The 15,084-nt window shown below is 40.3% G+C and overlaps 1 long non-coding RNA gene across 1 annotated transcript in view; it reads right to left on the bottom strand.

Moving 5' to 3' along the window:
* Positions 1 to 4,140: 4,140 nt before the first annotated feature.
* Positions 4,141 to 15,084, bottom strand: part of LOC103659568 — a 13,998-nt gene continuing 3,054 nt past the window's right edge. Inside the window, exons 2-3 of the long non-coding RNA XR_005838459.1 lie at positions 13,709 to 13,921; positions 4,141 to 5,343 (exon numbers count right to left, since the gene is read on the bottom strand). This is a non-coding gene — a long non-coding RNA (uncharacterized LOC103659568). The remainder of the gene's footprint in view (positions 5,344 to 13,708; positions 13,922 to 15,084) is intronic.

The following is a 15,084-nucleotide window of genomic DNA, read 5'->3' as shown; positions in this document are numbered from 1 at the left end:
GTACAGCCATGTAACTATGTCTTATGCAATAGAATATTGTAGAATTGCTGTAAGCCACTTTCAGGCTTGACTAATCAAAGCTCCTCCATGTTCTTTCTTCTATACCAGCTAGATGCAATGCCCATAGTGATCTGGGAAGTTGGGTGTTTTAGATGGCAGAGGCTCCATCAGCCTGGATCCCTAATGACTGTGTAGAATGGAGTTCACATCCTTCCATCCCCATAACCTGGAACCAATTAGATTATTTCATAAGCAAGAAATGAACTTCTATTTTTTTTCAGCTATTACATAGATTGAGGTCAATCTATTACAACAAATAGCTAACCCTAACTAACACATTCTCCTTTCCTTCTCTTGCCCAATTACCTGGTCACATGCTCTGATTATGAGATTTTTTAAAAATTAGGTTTACCAGTTATCTGTAGGTCATTCATAAGAAGCATTGTTCTAGTTCCTTACCATTCATGTGCAGGTGAAGGTGAGAAGCTAAAACGTGGATGAAATATAGAAAAATACTCTTATTTCTATTCAGTGTTATAAAGGTCTTACATGATGTACTGACTCCAAACTATTATCAGTGGTTGCCTATAATGCTGTGTTGGAAAATTTTCTGAGGCAGTGTCCAGGCTTATAGAAAAGAATGCTGTGATTAATTGACAATAGCTGTAATGGACAAGCGAGGTAAGACTGATGGCCCGGGTTCAAAAACTTTGTCATCACTGGGGTTAAGCCAATGTCCGTGGATGCATTCAGTACGCTTTTCCTAGAACTATAATCCAGATTTTTAAGTCTCAAGTAAGAGGCACTTACCATTCTGGCAACATCGTTGCCATAGCTTTTATTTATATGAATTGTGTGATTTATTGGCAGCCTTGATAGGTGAAATTATACATGAAATTTAGACTCCCCTCTGCCTAGATTCTGCTTGTTTAGTTCAGAAATCAGGTATTTTCAGGACTCAAAATTTCTAGTAAGACAATTTTGAAGGCACACAGACTGTCCCCAGCTGAGCAGTGGCTTAGCAAATGGTTTTATTTTCTAGAATTGCTCCCAGTATCTTTAATTCTATGACCAAGCAACTCCCAGTCTGTCTTATAGACTGCCCTAAAATACAAGGAAACAAAGAATAGGAAACATTCCTTAGTCAGTCAAGCTGTAAGTGGTTAAAAAGCAGACAGATCCCTAATTTCTGCTGTGGGAAATAGAAATTTCTTACAGGGGCTCTCAAGTGCTTGGATTTCTCCAGCTACATGTTCTTAGTTACTATTTTCTAGATGACAAAAATGATAAAGTTCAGATATGCATATCTGAGTCCAACTAATACTGCACCCCCCAAAAATATTAGCTTAATTTGTTTTAAAAAACACATTAAAGATTTTCCATTTTCATAGGATAGGAGAATATTGGCAGCATGGGAAAGAGTAATATCTTACAACACAAAATAACTTGATGTTAGTCAAGAAATTCAGGCAATTTCTAATCAGGAGGAAACAGACACATCTAAATTGAAGGTTATTCTGCAAAATAACTGGCCTAGAGTCTTTTTAAAATGTCAGTATCATGAAGGAATTAAAAAAAAACACGGCTAAGAGGTTGTTTTAGATCAAAAGAGACTAAAAAGTATAACAGCTAAATGCAATGTGTAATCTTTGACTGAATCTTGGATAAATCGGAACGAAGACATAGAAGAGTTTTTTTTGGTTTGTTGGAGAAATTTGAACATAAACTTTATATTAGATAACAGAATTGTATCAATGTTAAGTTTCTTGAGTGTGATAATTGTAGAAGAAGGTAGAAGAATGTCCTTTTTCTTAGAAGATGTGTGCTGTAGTATTTAAGACCATGGTTTCACATGAAAGACTATGGACTATGAGAAACAAACTGAGGGCCTCAGAGGGGAGGGGGGGTGGGGGAATGGGATAGACCGTGATGGGTAGTAAGGAGGGCACGTATTGCATGGTGCACTGGGTGTGATACGCAACTAATAAATCATCGAACTTTACATCGGAAACTGGGGATGTACTGTATGGTGACTAACATAATAATAATAAAAAATCATTTAAAAAATAAATTAATTAATTAAAAAAAAAGATCATGGTTTCAAAATGTCTGTCACTCTCAAATGCTCAGAAAAAAAAATGTGTGTGTATTATATGTGGAGAAATAAATGTGGTAGGGGCACCTGGGTGGCACAGCGGTTAAGCGTCTGCCTTTGGTTCAGGGCGTGATCCCGGCGTTGTGGGATCGAGCCCCACATCGGGCTCCTCTGCTATGAGCCTGCTTCTTCCTCTCCCGCTCCCCCTGCTTGTGTTCCCTCTCTCGCTGGCTGTCTCTATCTCTGTCGAATAAATAAATAAAATCTTTAAAAAAAAAAAGAAATAAATGTGGTAATAGCTGGGGAATCTAGGTGAAAGTTATATGGGCATTTATTGTACTTGTTTTACAACTTTTCTGTAGGTTTGAAAATTTCAAACTAAAAAGTTGAAGAAAATAAATGAACAAGGAAAAAAATTAGACAATTTATATTTAACTTTTATTTTTATCAAATTTCATGTCTGATGGCAATTGGTAATTTTAGATGTTTTAAGTTATAAAAATATGTAGAAAATCTGGGAAGTAGGGAGAGAATTTACCCATTACCCTATCATTTCTAATACAGATATTATAGATATTATAATTTTTTCTTTCTTCCTAATTTTTTCCTATGTGCATACATAAATGACATTACATTGCAACAATTTTCATTGGATCATCTAGTTCACTTTCACCTAGTTTTCATCTAGTTTTCCACCTAATACTATGCCCTAAGCATTTCCTGTAATATTATATGTTCAACACTCACAACAACCACTTTTAATAATCTCCTGGTAACTTTTGAAGAAATATGTATTTTCTTTAACAATTCCACATTTTAGTTTTCTAATAAGTAAGCTTAAAAGAATAGCTTTTTCCATATAGTGAATTCTAATCTTGGCATAGATTGCCACAGGTGAGGTTGCCGGATCAAATGACCACTTATGGAGGACTAGAAACACTCTGCCGTGATTTATTCTTTTAAACTCCTAGTGAGATAGTGGGAGCTTAATGAAAGCGAGCCATTTCAAACAGTTACATTTCTTTGTGCCTGAATATTTTTAGATTTCTAACACCTATTCCTTGACCTGTCCTGTCAACTAGTTGGGGGACCTTGGGTCTCTCTTTGCCACCATCTATTCCTTTAGATGAGTTCTTTCAAACTGAGATCCTGGACACCAAGAGGTCAGCGAGAGTGGTAGAGGGTCTTTATTCTTTTCAACATTTCACCAGCCTAATAGAAATCATATATTTACTCACAATGAAGCACATGTGAGTGAGCTTAGAAGTGCAGTCTCTGGCCCCAGTTGAGCCTTGCTATGACTAAAGCCCTGGCCAACAGCTCAATTGCAACCAGAGTCTCTGAGCCAGAGCCCAACCATGCTGCTCTCAGGTTCCTGATCCTCAGAGATTTTGTGAGATAATAAAGGTTTGTTGCTTTCAGCTGTCAATGTATAGAGTAATTTATCACATAGCAATAAATTAACTAATACAGATTTTGGAAATGGGATGTGGCCTTAACAAAAGCATGAAACATGGACAAAAGACCCGAACAAGCACTTCATAAAAGAAGATGTCTAGGTGATTAATGAGCATGTGAAAAGGAGCTCATCATTAGTCATCAGGAAAATATATATTAAAATCTACAATGAAATACCACTACACAAACACCAGAAAGGCTAAAATTAAACAGATTGACAATTCCAAGTATAGATGAGGATGTAAAATAACCGGGACTCTCATACATTGCTGGCAGGAGTATAAAATGGTGCAACCACTTTGAAAAACTAATAAAATTAACATAAACCTATCCCTAGAGCCAGAAAGTACACTCCAAGGTTTATACCAAAAGAAATGATTGCATATAACCAAAAAGAGAAGAGTACATAAATGTTCTTAGCAGCTTCATTCATTATATGCCTAAACTGCAAATAACCAGGAGAACAGGTAAACAAATTGTGATCCACACAATGGAATACTATGCAACAATAAAAACAGGTGAAGCATCTATGCAGCAACTTGGATGAATCTCAAAAGCATCATTTTGAGCAAAAACAGTCTATCCTGTATGATTCCATTTACATGATCTTGAAAATCAGGTAAAACCAATCTATAGTGATAAAAGTGAGAATAGTGGTTACCCCAGGATTGGTAAATTATATTGGCTGGAAGATAGGAAGGAAGTCTTGGGGATGATAGAAATGTTCCATATTTTGATCTGGATGGTGGTCACACTGGGTTATGCATATATGTCTTGGCCTATCCGGGTTGCTGTAACAAAATACCAGAAACTGGGTAGCTTATAAACAATGGCAATTTATTTCCCACAGTTCTGGAGGCTAGAAGTCTGAGATCAGGGTGCCAGTATGGTGATGGCCTTCTTCAAAATGGCAGACTTCCTTTGTCTTCACATGGCAGGAGGCAGGGGAGTTCTTTTGGGTCTCTTTTTATAATATATCTGCCCTCATGACTTAATCACCTCCCAAAAGTGATTAATACCTCAATACGTCACCTTGAGGGTTAGGTTTTAACACATGAATCTGGGGGGACATATTCAAACCAGAGCAATGTGTAAAAAAAAAAAAATCACAAAACCGTACCCATAAGATTCGTTCACTTTACTAGTATGTGTAAATTACATCTCGCTAATACCGTGTTAAAAAAAAATTCAAAGTCCTTTCTGTGGTCCATTAGGTCCTAGGGATAGTGTCTCCGGCTCCCCCTTTGACTTCATCTCTTGGCACTCTTCCCCTCATTCACTCTCCAAACACACTAGCTTTCTTCCTGGTCCTCTAACACATCAAGCATGCTGCCTCCTTTGGATTGTCTTCCCTCTGTCTGTAATCTCTGTCCTCAAATATGATCCTTCACTTTATTCAGATCTTTGGTTGTCACAGTCACAGTTCTCCAGTTCTCCAGAAAATAGAGCCTCAGGCATGGGCTGTTAGTGCTTTATTTGGGAGGTAAATCCAGCACAGCTGGTCACTCAGTGTATTTGTTTCCTAGGGCTGCTGTAACAAAGTACCACAAACGTGGTCACCTAAAACAATAGAAATTTATTGTCTTAAAGTTCTGGAGGCTAGAAATCCAAAATCAAGACGTTGGCGGGGCCACATGCCCTCTGAAAACTGTAGGGGAGATCTTTCGTTGCCTCTTCTAGCTTCTGGTGTTAGCTGGCAATCCTTGGTGTTCCTTGCCTGGTAGATGCATCATTCTGACCTCTGTCTCTGTCTTCACATGGCAGTCTTCTCCCTCTGTGTCCTGTCTTTTCTTCTTATAAGAACATTAGCTGCATTAGGTTAGGGCCCACCCCGATGATCTCATCTGAACTTGATTACGTCTGCAAAGACCCTCTTTCCAAATAAGGTATTGGGGTTAAGACTTCAACATACCTTTTGGGGAATACAATCCAAACTATAACACTCAGTAAGCATATGGGCTTGGTCACACAGGCTGACTTCAGACTGGAGAAATCATATACTGAAACAGTCCATTGGAGGTAAAAAGGGAGAGGAAGTTTATCTGTCCAGTACCCTCCAATCTCCTGTCTCCCTGTGGTCAAAATTCATTCAGGGGGCATTGAGTCCTCTGATTTCTGCATTTCATCCTTTAGCCCCATTGGCAGTTGCTCAGGAGGCAAGGCCCTGTTGTTTGGCATTTCAGCTGACTTTGGAGAGGAATGGGGAGAGGAGTCAGATTTCTAGACCTGTGGCTGGTGATGCTCAGGCAGGGAAACCACAGGGGTCTGCATGGAGTCTGCTAGCTGCTATGACAGCCAAGGAGGAGTAAGGGGCTGAGGATGAGACAGGTGGTGTGTAGATGGGTCCCATGCTCTGCTCAGATGTTACATTATCAGGGAGGTCTTTTCTGACTACTTTATATCAAATAGAAGCCCCTTCTCCATCTCTGTAGTCCCTGATTTTGCTTAATTGTCCCTTGCAGAGTGTCCCCACTGGACATATGCTATATTTCTGTGTTTATTTGCCTATATCATATTTTACCCACTACAATGTTCCATGCAAGTAGGGCCTTTGTCTGTTCTCTGCTCCACCCTCAGTGCCTAGCATAGTGCCCAACACATTTGTAGGAGCTCAATGAATATTTACTGACTTAAATGACTGGGTGAATTAACGGTGTAAAGAAATGAAAAGGGTCCCATCTCTACAGTCTGTTGGGAGGTAACTGAGTGGGTGGCAGTGGGGTTATCTTAGGCACAGACACGCCTATCATAAACAGGGCCAAGCCTAGGTTCACCTGAAGGGAAGGCTCCATTTCCGGGGTTTAAATTGTGCAGCTCCCGCAGTTGGTGAGGAGCAGCCAGAATCAGGGCTGTGAAGCCTCCGTGCCATCAGGCAGGGGAAGGAGCTGACAGAGTTGGAATCTCCCTCTTGTGAACTCGGGAGAGCTGAAGGGGTGTGGTCCCCCTGGCCCTGCAGAGTCACAGCAGGCAAAGAATCCTGTCTTTGCTTCTTGACCTCTTCCTAAGCCTCCGAGTTATTTTCTGCCTCTGGACTTGAGCTAGTACTTCTAATCCAGAAATGCCAGTAAATGTATCTTCTTTAGTAGCGTGGCACTACCATATTTTTTATGTGAAAATTGGTGCACCTAGGCAAAAGAGCTCAACTCATTATTATTTTATTGCCCAGTCAAGATTTAATGTCTCACTTTAAATGACAATTCTCTGTTTTACTTCCTTCAAGTTCTGCAAGCTCTTGGTTTAATATAATCAATAAGATTTTTAGTCACAAACTTTCTTTTCAGTGCTTACTTTCTCTACGGAATCCACTATTTAAGTAATCTACTTTTGAAATACGTTGGAGCCCATATTGGATTACAGATGAAAAGGAGATTGTCACAAATGTTAGGTGGCTATAATTAGCTTGAAATTGTTTTCATGGTAATTTTCTCTATTAATGTGAAAAATGTGTATAATAACAAAGGTAGAGATTTTCTGAGCTGGGTAATATACTATGCTTCTCTTGCATAATATCAAAAAGCAACGGCAGCTTGTTATTTCACCAAAATAGATATACTCCACTAGAAAATAGGCCTAAGACTAATGCTGTCACATGGTGACATTTTCCTCACCCCAAACTATTTACCCAAGCTCGTTACTGCCACTTTACCAAGTCAACTTGAAGAAGTGGCGTACAGAACATTTCTACACATAGGGCGGCATTTGTTTAGGTAAGTAAGGCTTTGGCTCTGGTGGAGTGCTGAACCTGGTTAGTCTCTGCGCCTAGTTAGACCAGAGCGATTTGCCTACCAATGACTCTCACAGTTCTTGGTTGCAGAAGAGCTGTCCTGAAAACATGGCCAGGTGGAGCATTCAAGCTCTTTCACAGCCAATTCTCCGTAAGCAGGGAGTTCATATGTTAAATGAATTGATCAAATAACTACCAGTTTTCTTTATAGAGGTCAATATGCTTCTCTAGAATATAATTTTACTTCTGGAGCAAAAGACTTTTCTTCTCTTTTAGGACTTGATTCCATAACTAAGTCATAAATTTTAACTCTCAGTAATATTTTTTTTGAGAAGGTTCATTTTAACTATGTCTCTTCACTGTATACTTTAACTTACCTTTCTGTGAAACAGAAGACTATTACTGCACATAGCTTCTTTTTAGGGAGCATAAAAACTGACGACTTAAAATTTTCATTAGTTCATTATGAATCTGGAAATTGGAAGGCAGTCACTAGATGATCCCCAATCCTATTTTTTCCTTGTTTTTCATAATATTTCATGGTTTACTTTAATTCCAGTGCCCCCAAACTGGATATATCTAAAGTGCAATTAAAACTACATAGCTGATTCCTTGCTAATTGTCTCTTACATGCCATAATGATACAAATACCACAACCAAACAATTCTGCTTCTAAAACTCACAAAGAAGCCTAATATTGAGGTTCTAAATATGGGTCATTTATGACTTTGCCTTACAGATAAAATTTTTATGTTATCATAACCAAAATGTTAGCCAGTTTCCTATCTCTGCTTATTGATGTTTTAAGATTTTAACTCAAATATACACCTCCAAATTGACAAATCTTCAAAGCTTTAAACCAAGACCACAAATTTTGTTTATTATAACCCACAAATTAGGCCTCTCCTAATCAGTTATTTTTAATTATACATTTCTTTTTTAGAAAGCTCAAGAGACCATATGAGCTACACTTTCCTAATGAGTGTGGTATTCCTATGGCATTCCTTACAACTCCCAGGTGAATAGCCCTGCCTGGAAAAGGCAGTTGTGTTGGTTGAGTAGGCATTAATGTTGAAGGTATGGAAAAGAAGTTGGCTTGATTCAATTTTCACTAGCCTGTCACAGATGCTAAATTCAAGTTTCATCTGGGGCACCAAACTAGGATAGATATGAAATTCCACAGGGAGGTGCCAAGATGCAGGCTTTCAATCAAAATACCAAAGACCAGTTTCATGAGTATACAACTTCTCATCACAGGAGGAAATAAAGTGTCTAGGAAGTGGAAACTGAAGGAGGATTTCATAAGGAGTATTTTCTTGGTGAGACCTGTGGTATGACTCCTACCAACAAGAGTGGGGAAAGGGAGGGCTTCAATGTGCCACTCAGAGAACAGTACTCTAAAGTCAAGGCCATGGGGGATTCATGTCTGACTCCAGCCCTAGAATCTACAGATCAGGGGAAAGGATCTGTGAACTTCTTGGCAATGTAGGCAAGTGCTGTTGTTAGGACTGGTCTGTGCTGTCAGAGTTTATTGAGGCAAAGTAGGCACTAGTGTTTCTATGGACTACATGGGAGATGCACAGGAGAGAACCATCCTGCAGCCCCTATAAGCCCTGCTCCAGAAGACAGCTGGGGTGTGGGTGGAGGACAAATTGGGACTCCTACAGAAGCAGGCAGTTTAGAGATGACCTTAGGAAACCAGGTCTGGATGGGGAACAGGTGGACAAAAGAGTGGCACTTGCCTATGTTGAAGGCCCAGCAGGAAGGCTGCCCAAGAATATGTGAAAGCAGGAGAGACAGAGCTGACTTGATACACTTGCCAGTCCTAGACAGATGCCAACTGTCCCAGCCAAGAAAGAACTTTCCTGCCCCCCTTTTCTCTCCTTCCTTCCCTAGTCCTTTGATTCTGGAAGGGTAAAACCGAGCAGGTATTAAGTAGGGGCACAATGAACAAGAAAAAAAGAAGCTGTCCATATCCTCTTTCCTAAAGACTGGAAACTGCCTGCAACCAGCTCTAGATGGGGGGAGGAAGAGGGAATTCTCTTTGAATAAAGATAGAAGTATTCAGTAATATATTGGTTGGATACTCTAATAGAAAAACTGTAGTATTATTATCTATACATGACTCAAAAAGCTATATCCAGTGCCAGGGATAGAATTACCCTACTGAGCAAGTTTAAAGCAGAGAGAAAAAACATTAAAATTGCTTTTATTTACTTATTTTTTAAGTTCAGGTATCTTTGACATATAATATTATATTAGTTTCAGATGTACAACACTATAATTCAGTATTTGTATATATTGTGAAATGATCACCACAAAAAGTCTAGATAACATCTGTCACCCGATATGGCTACAACATTTTTTTTTCTCATGATGAGCAAAGTTGCTGTTATAATTTCACCCAGAAGTACTGCTTCTTCAATAAATTGGTTATATCACCAATAGAAGTGATGGATGTGTTTTTATAATCCACCTTTCAATGAGGTAGCTAAAACAGGGTGAATCAGATTCTCCCTATACACAAATATGGGGATGCCTAATGAATGCCTAATCTATGATAGAATTCCCAGGGATAGGAAAGTGTGGGGCCCTATCTGGCTTATACCACTGCCGTTGGCCTACATACTACAATAACTACTCAGTGGGTATACATTTGTTCTCGTTTGAAGAACGACAGAGGTAGGTAGACAGAGAGTGAATGGAGAAAAGATTGTGAGACCATGTCTAAGATAGTCCTCAGGAAATTTTAGTGTTTCTCGTGGAGGCAGACCCATTCCTTATATCCCACACAGTCAAAATTCATAATTAACAGATACTAAGCGCCTTTAGTATAACAGATCTCAATTGATTGTCACCAGGTTCCCATGAAATGCAGAGGGCAAATGCTATTTATCTGCATTGTACAGAAATTAATAATCACATCAACACTTAAGAGTTATAGAGCATGCATTATGTGCCTGGAACTTACGCTAAATCCTGTAACCATTATATTCATATATAACACCATTAATGTCTCCACTTTACAGACGTTGAAACAGGGTCTTACACTAAGTAATTCATGTAAGGTCCAACAGTAGAGAATGGAGCTGAAACTTAATCTCGACTGTCTCGTAAATTCCTAACTTTGGACCTCTGCTCAGATGAATAAAATGGAACTTGGACATTAAGTAACTCACTCAAAGTTTTACAACTAGTAGTAACTGGCATTAACGAACTTGGGTCTTATAACTTATTCTCATCTCATTGGAGATCTTCAGTGAAGATCTCAGCTTTCTCATAGAAAAAGAATTCATTAATCTATAGGAAGAAGATTAAACAAATATTTTTTGCCAATGAAAAAACAGGCCTCAAAGGAAGATACTTTAGGTAAACTATATTTTATTTTGTAGCTATTACATTTTTTAATGAGGATATTTTTAAACATGTAAAGCACTTTTCCCTTCCAAGTAGAAAAAGTAGCCTATAAAATATTAATGCTTTCAAGTTTGTATGAACGCATGTATCTATTTTATCTATCTATCTATCTATCTATCTATCTATCTATCTATCTATCTATCTACCTACCTACCTACCTATCTATCTATCTACAGTTTACCCTTGAACAACATGAGTTTGAACTTCAGGGGGTCCAATTATATGCGGATTTATTTTGATAAATCCGGACAGTACAGTAAATGTACTTTCTCTTCTTAAGATCTTCTTTTTTTAAAAAAGATGTATTTATTTGAGAAAGAGAGAGCACTCACATGCATGCGTGCATGTGTGAGCACAGGGGAGGGGCAGAGGGAGAGGGAGAGGGAGAGAGGGTCTTAAGCAAATACCACGCCAAGCACTGAGGCAGAGCCCAAGGTGGGGCTGATCTCATGACCACCAAGATCATGACACCCAAGATCATGACCCCAGCTGAAACCGAGTCGGATGCCCAACCGACTGGGCCACACAGGTGCCCATTCCTTATGATCTTCTTAAAACTTTTTCTTTCCTCTAGCTTACTTTATTGTAAAAATATAGTGCACAATACATACAACATACACAATGCAGGTGAGCTGACTGCTATTGATAAGGCTTCTGGTCAACAGTAGGTTATTAGTAGTAAAGTTTTTGGGCAGTCAAAAATTATATGCAGATTTGACTGCACAGAGGTGGGGGTTTGGGGGAGGCAGGGGTGGGAAGGTGGAGGTGCGTTGGTGTGTATATCTGTACCCCTAACCCCAGCATGGTTCAAGGGTCAACTGTATACATAACTGAATGTAAGTAGCTAGTTATACGCATGTTTTTATGGGTGTATATATGATTGTATCTTTTTAAAATAGAAAATTTAGAATAAGATGCACTAAAGTATTAGAGATAAATTATTATCTCTAGGTGGTGGAATTATGGGTAACTTTTAGTTTTTCTCCTATATAGTTTTCTTTATTTTCCTCCAAAAGATCAATACATGTTCCTTTTATTTCTTATTTCTCCTACCAGACAGGTTTATTATTTTTTATTATTATTTACTTTTTCAGTTTTGAGATATATTTTGCACACCACAAAATTCATTCATTTTAAATATATTATTCAATAGTTGTTAAATTTATAGAGCTGTGCATCTATCACCACGAACCATTTTAGCACATTTTCAACATTCCAAAAAGATTTCTTGGGCCCATTTGCAGTCACTCCCCATTCCCACCCTCCAGACCTAGGCAATCCTTAATCTACTTTCTTTCTCTACAGACTTGCCTTTTCTGGACAATTTATCCAAATGGAATCACACAGTATGCGGTCTTTTTTAGTCTGGCCTGATTTACATTCTTTGAAAGAAAGAAAAAGAATAAATATTCTCTTGTTCTTTGCCTTTCCCATCAAAACCAAAGAAAATCCCTTATTTTCTTCTTCTTCTTAACAGGATAATCATGGAATAGCTCCTTTACTTCTCTAGTTCTTGACCAGCAATCAAATCCCTTTTAGACCACAAGGGTAATTCAAAAAACAGTGAACTTATTCCTGACATTTCAAGGGTCTCTTCTATCCTTCTTCCTCACAAGTTTCCCTATTTTTTTTTAAAGATTTTATTTATTTATTTGACAGAGATAGAGACAGCCAGCGAGAGAGGGAACACAAGCAGGGGGAGTGGGAGAGGAAGAAGCAGGCTCATAGCGGAGGAGCCTGATGTGGGGCTCGATCCCATAACGCCGGGATCATGCCCTGAGCTGAAGGCAGATGCTTAACCGCTGTGCCACCCAGGCGCCCCAAGTTTCCCTATTTTTACATTAAAAAAATTATAACCATTTTGTTCTTATCACCTGGGCAGTCATTTTTTGACTTGCCTTCTACTCTCATTCTTTCTTTCTTTTTTTTTTTTTAAGATTTTATTTATTTGACAGAGAGAGAGAGCACAAGTAGGGGGAGCAACAGGCGGGGTAGAGGGAGAAGCAGGCTCTCCACTGAGCAGGGAGCCCAATGCGGGGCTCGATCCCAGGACTCTGGGATCATGACCTGAGCCGAAGGCAGACGCTTAATGACTGAGCCACCCAGGCACCCCTACTCTCATTCTTTTGACCGAACCAGTGACTCCATCTCTGAAGCGCAAGGGCTTTGGGACCCAAATCTGATTCAGGAATCCCTAGTCCAGCAGCTGGGCTCTTGAGAGCAAATTATGAATCTTTCCTGAGGCTTAGTGTCCTTGTGTTAGTGAGTTACTGGCACCTACCACCAAGGCTGAATGGGGACATGTGAGGGCTCTGGGTAAGCTAATGATCCACTGCTGTTCCTCCGAAAGGATATTCTTTAAATAATTCTTCAACTTCTAATTCGAGGAAAGGCAGATTCCCCATAGAGCAAAACAGAGGCCTTGAGTTTCATTAGACCTATGCTCCCTAGAATACACATTAGACTCCTTGGGCTCTCACTCCCACTCCAAGTAGCTCACCAGTGTCTTCCTTGCAACCCAATCAACACTCTCCCTGAAAGTAATGATAAATATAATTTTCTGTTTCATTATATTTTCAAAGCTATTTGTCCCTTTTTGTGGAGTAGTGCCCTGGGCAGCTGTCCTCCTGGTTTGGCTTCATAGAATGTTCTGAAGATTAAATGAGATAACACTTGTAGAGAACTCTGCACAGCATCTAACGCTCAGTGGATGTTCAATAAATGGTGACTATTCTTAGTATTATGGCCAAAAACTATGTCAACTCAGAGCCTCTGGCAATGACACATCATATGAAGTCATTTTTCCCTCTAGTTCCTTATCTATAAGTATTCTCAGTGAAGGCATTTTGAGAAAGCATATGGTAACCTTGAAATGTTCTCAAGAGCTCTTTATAAATGAATCTTAATAAATACAGGAGGCCCATTTCCTCCTTCATACCTCTATCATTAAAAAAGCAACAACAGAAATACATTTGGTACTCTCTGTATAGTATAATATTTTAAATCTTACTTACCTAAAACATGACAGAAATGAACAGGATGGAGGTCAGCTGGGGACAAGCACTGAGCAGGGAGGTGTTGCTGAGGGAATATGCTGGCAGGTCTGAAACCAGATCCTGGCTGTTGAGCAGAGGGAAAAATGGCAAATTCTTTGGAGGAGTTTTATTAAGATAAAAGCATTCCAGAATGCACCTGCTGTTTCATTCTCCAGTCTCCTTGAACCTCCTCTGAGCAGGGGAGTGAGGGCAGGGCAGGAGAGAAAAAAAACCAAAGTGAGATTAGCAGTGCTATGTCTCTTTCCCCATTATCTATCCCTAAATCACACCATAAATTTGAAGTGTTTGGCAGTAGTTAAAAAGATTTAACTTGTCCCCAAATTCCTAAATAATTGTTAGAGATTAATTTGATTTTTGGCAGAATGTAACCAAACAATTTCTAGGCATAACATTTGTTGGGCACACCTACCAGAGACAGGCCCAAGTGACATGGGGGCCTTGAGATCTTGGCCCCCCAGACTCCCAAACCTCAGTTCTGCTTGTGGCTCCACTACTCCCCATTCTTTTTTTTTTTTTTTTAAAGATTTTATTTATTTATTCGACAGGATAGAGACAGCCAGCGAGAGAGGGAACACAAGCAGGGGGAGTGGGAGAGGAAGAAGCAGGCTCACAGCAGAGGAGCCTGATGTGGGGCTCGATCCCACAACGCCGGGATCACGCCCTGAGCCGAAGGCAGACGCTCAACCGCTGTGCCACCCAGGCGCCCCCCACTACTCCCCATTCTTAACTGTGTTTCTTTTCATCATGCAGGTGATGGAAGCCCAAGCAGGTCCTGGGTTCAAGACCAGAGACTTTGGCTTATCATTCCCTCTGTCACCACTGATCACCATTCTAGCCCGTTGGCTTCTCCTCCCTGCTTCCAGCCATGCCTGCAGTGCCTCTCCATTCCATTCCAGCCCTTCCTCACCCCTCAGGAGAAACTGTCTCCTGGATTCCACACTCGGTGACCACTGTGGGTGTTCCCACCCCCAAGCCATGATAACCCTCCTCTTCATTCCTTTTTAAAGGGGAAACGGGAAAGGTGAGCAAGAAACCGCCAGCAAGTTTTGACAACCGCTGAGGAAGACTAATGGGTTTCTAAGGAAACAGGCAGCAGCCATTTTAGTGGCATTCGCTGTATGAAAAATATATACGCTGACAGCCACCCCCCACCCCCTCCCCACCCGTGGCGCCTTTCCTCGGTCCACGCTTCTGAGGCCCAGAGGTGAGGGGCGCGGCCCACGTCTCCCCGAGAGGTGGCGGCCACCTGTCACAGGTGACCGGCCACGCAGGGTCGCCCCTCGTCCCCTCCCCGCAGCGGGCGGGACCGCGGGACTCCCCCCCCCCCCCCCCCC

The sequence above is a fragment of the Ursus maritimus genome, unplaced genomic scaffold, assembly GCF_017311325.1.
Source record: "Ursus maritimus isolate PB19 unplaced genomic scaffold, ASM1731132v1 scaffold_1, whole genome shotgun sequence".
NCBI classification, from domain to species: domain Eukaryota; kingdom Metazoa; phylum Chordata; class Mammalia; order Carnivora; family Ursidae; genus Ursus; species Ursus maritimus.
This window is presented reverse-complemented; position numbering and strand designations above follow the sequence as displayed.